The 6,397-nt window shown below is 37.3% G+C and overlaps 1 pseudogene; it reads right to left on the bottom strand.

Annotated features, from left to right (window-relative positions):
• Positions 1-1,734: 1,734 nt before the first annotated feature.
• LOC106726251 overlaps positions 1,735-6,397 on the bottom strand; it is a 9,880-nt pseudogene continuing 5,217 nt past the window's right edge.

Raw genomic sequence — 6,397 nt, 5'->3', positions numbered from 1 at the left:
AGGGGGGGGGGGGGGGGGAACTACTGGAGCTGTACCTTCTCCAGCGGTGGTTGGAGAGAATTCTATGTGTCTCTAGTAGGTGAGAGGATCAAACATGAGGTGCATGAATGTATGTGTCCATACAAAGGGTGGGGTGTATAAAGGCATCAGAGCCTGATCAAGGCCAAATACAGGAAAGAGGCTGTGACTCCTTCTCCTTACCTTGAGGCTTATTTAATCACCTTTCGTTTGGGGTCCCTGTGGGAAGACTGTGCTGTCCTGCTATTTAGCTAATAGCCTTTGCAGAGATCTGGCCTCAGTCAGGTCCAACTCTCTTAAACAAAAGATCACATCGTATGTGAAGATGTTCTGCCTCCCATAGTAAGAGAGTTAAATGAGACAGTCTCTTCTTCCAGAGATCAGATTTTAGTTTTCAAATTGTTTTCTCTGGTTTAGGATATAGTGTAGAACATGTCTAGTTGGTTTGCCATTGCTTCTCAGCAGCTGCCCTATGGTGGAAAAAGTCAGGCGCAGTATGTACCCGAAACTGTAGAAATGTCAGCATGTGCTACACTGATATATTAATTCCAATACTGGTGATTCAGAAACACATATTGCATATACACCATATGGGCCTTAAATATTTATGAAACCTAAAAGTCACAAAAATAATTTTTTAGTGTAAAGGTTAAAAGTCTATTACTGTAAATTTTCATAAACTGTTTTAAGCATTTAATTTTTTTCAATTTACAGATTACTCTATTACTAAAAGGACACTTAAAAAAAACTTAACTTTTATTAATTACCTACTCTGTAAAAGATACTATGTTAGCATTATGGAGGAATAAAAAGAATGCCAGGAATATGTGAGATTCTTACCTAGTGTTTCTTATGTTCTGTTGTTATCCCTTCTTGGATGGTAATTTTTCACTGTAGGATAAGAATTGAAAAGGAGAATAGAGAAATCAGTTCACCCTGCCTTTGCCAAGTGAAGGCCTATAGGGGAAAGCAGAGGTTGGGAGAAGACTGTAAAGATATGATTGTAAAAACAGGTATCTTCAAATAAGGAAAACAACACCCCCCCCCCCCCCCCACTTAGCATGTCCTTTAAGGTTGGTGTAATGCTAGAGTGATATGGGATAATTTAGTCTAAAAAGTCTGGGCTAGTAACCCAGAAACCTGGCTTCAAGCTATGGTTCTTCCACTAATTAGTTGTATCTTCATTTCCTAATTGATAAGTGAGAGTGATTAGTTTATCCTTAAATTTGAGGTCATAAAGATTTCTAGCCTTTACATGTTTACAATGAAGACTTTAGGCTGCTGAGAACTAGGATCATATCTGTTGATCACTATGGTACAGGGTGGGGCAAAAGTAGTTTTACAGTTGTTTGTGTGGAAAATATTACCATAATTAATAAATAATAATACAAGAATAGACTCTGTGTTTTATGTACTTACAACTGTAAACCTCCTTTTGCCCTACCCTGTATACTACATACTTAGTACAATTCTGGGCATACAGACAACCTCAGGCATAGTGTGGGTTTGGCTCCAGACCACCACATTAAAGAGAATATTTCAATAAAGTGAGTCATAAGAATTTTTTTTGTTTCCCAGTACATAAAAAAAGTTGTTTCCTCCCTACAACAGTCTATTAAGTATGAGATAGTATTGTGTCTAAAAAAATGTGTACATACTTTAATTAAAAATATTCTTTTGCCAAAAATGCTAAGCAACATCTGAGCCTTCAGCAAGTCATACTATTGTTGCTGATGAAGAGTCTTGCCTTGATGTTGATGCCTGCTGACTAATGAAGGTGGTGATTGCTGAAGGCTGGGTTGGCTGTGGCAGTTTCTTAACATAAGACAACAGTGATGTTTGGCACATCAATTCCTTCTTTTCACAAAGGATTTTTCTGTAGCATATGATGCTGTTCCGTAGCATCTTACTCACAGGAGAACTTTAAAAATTGGAATCAGTTCTCTCAAACCCTGCCACTGCTTTATTAAGTTTATGTACTAGTCTAAATCTGTTGCTGCCATTTTAGCAATCTTCATAGCATCTTCACCAGGAATAGATTTCATATCAAGAAATCCCTTTCTTTGCTCATCCATAAGAAACAGCTCCTCATCCGTTAAAGTTTTATGAGACTATAACAATCCCATCACTTCTTCAGGTTCCACCTCTAATTATAATTCTCTTGCTATTTCCACCACATCTGGAGTTACTTCATCCACTGAGGTCTGGGCCTCTCAAAGTCATCCAGGAAAGTTGGAATCAACTTCTTCCAAACTCTAGTTAAAGTTGATATTTTGACTTCTTCCCATAAATTATAAAATGGTGAGTCTTAGCCCTGGCTGGTTTGGCTCAGTGGCTAGAGCGTTGGCCTATGGACTGAAGGGCCCAGGGTTTGATTCTGGTCAAGGGCACATGCGCTGGTTGTGGGCTTGATCCCCAGTGTGGGGCATGCAGGAGGCAGCTGATCAATAATTCTCTCATCATTGATGTTTCTATCTCTCTTTCCCTCTCCCTTCCTTTCTGAAATCAATAAAAATATATTTTAAAAAAAATGGTGACTCTTTTCCAGAAGGTTTTCAATTGACTTTGCCCAGATCCATCAGATGAATCACTACCTATAGCAGCTATAGCCTTACAAAATGGATTTCTTAAATAATGACTTGAAAGTCAAAATTACTAGTACTCTTTGACCCATGGCTGCAGAATTGATTTTGTGTTAGCTGGCATGAAAACAACATTAATTGCATTGTCCATCTCCATCAGAGCTCTTGGATAACTAGGTGCATTGTCTATAAGCAGTCTTATTTTGAAAAACATCTTTTCTTTTCTTTTTTTCTGAGTAGTAGGGCTTAACAGCAAGCTTAAAATATTTAGTAAACCATGTAGTAAACAAATACGCTGTTGTCCCAGCTTTGTTGTTCCATTTATTGAGTACAGGCATTGTAGATTTAGCATAATTCTTAAGGTTCCTAAAATTTTCAGAATGGTAAATGAGCATTGGATTCAACTTAATGTCACCAGCTGCATTAGCCCCTGGGAAGAGAGTCAGCCTGTCCTTTGAAGCTTTGAAAATGGATTTCTCCTTTGTAGCTATGAAAGTCCTAAGAGGCATCTTCTTTCAAAATCAGGCAGTTTCATCTGCATTGAAAACCTGTTGTTTAGTGTTGCCACCTTCATTAATTATCTTAGCTGGATCTTCTGGATAACCTGCTGCAGCTTCTACATCAGCACTTGCTGCTTCTCCTTACACAAGACACACATTTACCGATTAAGTTTGCTCTCTTATGTGAACATGCTTTGTGGCATCCTAAAACAATTACAGTGGTAACATCAAAGATCACTGATCACACACCACCGTAACAAGTATAATGATGATAAAACATTTGAAATACTTCAATAATTACCAAAATGTGACACAGATCCAGTGAACAAATGCTGTTGGAAAAATGGCACTGATAGACTTGCTCACCCTAGAACAGCCACAAATCTTGAATTTGTAAAAAACACAATGTCTACAAAGTGCAATAAAGTAAAGCAGATTAAAACAAGGTATGTCTGTGTGTATTTAAGGAATATTTAGAACAAATGAAGGAATAAGATGATGTAGAAATATTATAAAAGCTACCTCTATTTTCTGAGAGCCTAAGACATTTATATTGTGGATCTGAAAAGTCACAAAATACCTATAATTTCCTTTACTGTACCCAATCCTCTTACCATGATTTAATCAACATCTAATTTTAATGAAAAATTTCCTGACGCCATCATGTTCTCTTTTCAGGTGATGTGACTTCTACCTTAATTGCTTACTTTTTGCAATAAGAGCTGTTGGGTTGAGAGTTGCTTTGTCACATAATTTTAATAGAAACATCCTTGTACTATATTTTGAACACCTTTTATCCATTTTAGTGTCTTCTTTCTAGTCTCTGTGTTATTGACCAATTTCTATGACTCATCTGTCTTGATAATTTCAGCTTATAGTTTGTCTTTCTACTTTAACTCCTGTGAACATCCTTGAATTTTTTTTTTACTTATTTATTGAATACCTGATTTTTTTTTCTTAATGTTCCCATTTCTTCACCTTCAGTTTATCAGTTTGATTATTCCCATGGGATCTCATTTGACTGACTTAGAATGGTTTATCTCCAATATCTAAGATCAGTTAAAATATTAATAATTATATCAGTAGTATTATTTTTAGTGTTTCCTTTTGTCATCAATTTTTATAAGTTGTACCTTGAACATTCCCTCATACCAGAGAACCTAATATTGACTTTTTATTATTTTTTATAATACCTGGGGATATGTTTCTATTGATTTTGAGAGGGGGGAGGGAGGGAAGGAGGGAGAGAGAGAGAGAAAGAGAGAGAGAGAGAGAGAGGGGAGAGAGAGAGAGAGAGAGAGAGAGAGAGAAACATTAGCTGCCTCTTATACATGCCCTGATTGGGGACTGAACCCACAACCTAGGTATGTGCCCTGATCAGGAATCATACCCACAACCTTCTGTTGTATGGGTCAACACTCCAACCAACAAACTACCCAGCCAGAGCTCCTGTTTATTTTTACAGCTCCTTTATCCTCTGGGCTATCAAAGGACTTCTGAATTGTTTTGAATCCCTGTCTACTCTGGGTCCCGTGATTAGTGATTAAACCTTGACCGTTCAAGAGTGCATTAATCTTGCACCTTCTTGATCTTGCAGTGGATCTGATGTGGCATTTCTGGGATCAAATACAGCCTGACTCTGCATTCTCTGCTCTTGTCTTTCTGGTTGTAAAAGGTCTAAAAGCATACTAATTGGGTCGTATAGAAATTTATGCAATCTGTCCTCAGCAAGACCTTCCCTGTTCTCTGTGACTTTACATCACCTTTGGGTACAGCAGTTTCAATCCATTTCTCTACTCCTAATGTCCCCAGTCTTGATCTTACTTTTTTTCTTTTTTACACTGAAAAGATGAGCTTTCCTGATTTACTGAGAGCATTGAGACTCTCTGTGACAATAATGCTGTTAACCTCTTTCTCTTCAATTCAGACAATCTCTTGTACCTCCACTTATTATTTGCCTTACTGCCGTCCCTTTTTTCCCCCATGCAATTTGTGTTTGATCTTGTTGCCACCTGATTCCTACAGGAATCTGCTTATTTCTTTAAAGTTTAGGTTCCTAGATCTACCACTTGATTTTATATTGTTTGTTATTTTGAGTATGTCATTTGATTTACAGGCTCAGTTTTCTCATCTGTAAAATGGGAAAATCATGCACATCACATTGGGTTCCCACAGGATCAAATGAGATAACAGATTCTTATGTTTTTCTAGCTGCTTCTTTGTGGTGGTATAATCTTAGCTATTTGGAGCAGCATTGTAATATTTTTTCCTCCCAAATCATTAACCTTCTCACAAAATAGGACCAGAATCACAGCAAACAGCATACTCTAACTGCAGAATGTGTAAACATATTTATGATTTTTAAAAATCAGGCTAGAACTGGAGCTAAGCTGTTATCCCAAGGGGATTTTTTTTTCTAGAACTGTAGAGCTTCGGTTGTTAAGAAAAATGAGAACATTCAATTTTGAAAGTAATACTAGCAAGCAACTTGGGTATTAACATGACTTTTAAGAGCTCAGCTACTTTACTTACAAAATAATGGGGTTTGACTGGATGATCTCTAAGGTCCCTTGCAGCTTCAGGAATCTGTGATATTATGGCCCCGAGTCTGAGCTTCCCTTGTGGGTATGAAATTCATAGACTGTACCTGTATGTTTCCTAAAATATAAGGCAGCAGCTCAGGGATGGTACTATTTCATCAGACAAAGAAGAATTTCTTGTTGCAAATGATTGTACTATTAGTTTTTGAGAGAAAACTCAATGATCTGCTCAGTGTACAAGGAGCAGTATTGAGTGTTTCCTAGCAGATAGATAGCTGGCAGGCTCAAAATGAGTATTGATGTGTTTATGTGGAGATAAGGATACACGTTAGCTTTTCTCAGAATTCCATTTTCAATTACTCTTGAACTAGTTTGAAAATTCATCGTCTTCACGCCAAATATCTCTTAGTGTGCTATGTATGCTGAGTAGCAGACCCTGACATCTCAAGGCTCACACAAGTGTACTCAGGCAAAAATTAAATGGAATCAGGAGAGTGCAGATTCTGGTATTGCTCTGGTAGTCAGAAATTAAGACGGTCTGTCTATTAGATGATATACCCATGTCTTTTATCTTTTCATTCTTGTTTTGTTTTTTAACACCTTCTCTCTCTCTCTTTCTTTCTGCTTTTCTCTCTCTCTCTTTTTGCCTATCATGTAAAGTCAATTGCCTTTTTAGAAAAGAATGAGCAAATGCATGTATTTAGGTTTCTCTACCATAAGCTGCTCTTGTTAGTTGAAAGCAGAGGATCGCAGAGAC

This window comes from Myotis brandtii, unplaced genomic scaffold, assembly GCF_000412655.1.
Source record: "Myotis brandtii unplaced genomic scaffold, ASM41265v1 scaffold1053, whole genome shotgun sequence".
NCBI classification, from domain to species: Eukaryota; Metazoa; Chordata; class Mammalia; order Chiroptera; family Vespertilionidae; genus Myotis; species Myotis brandtii.
This window is presented reverse-complemented; position numbering and strand designations above follow the sequence as displayed.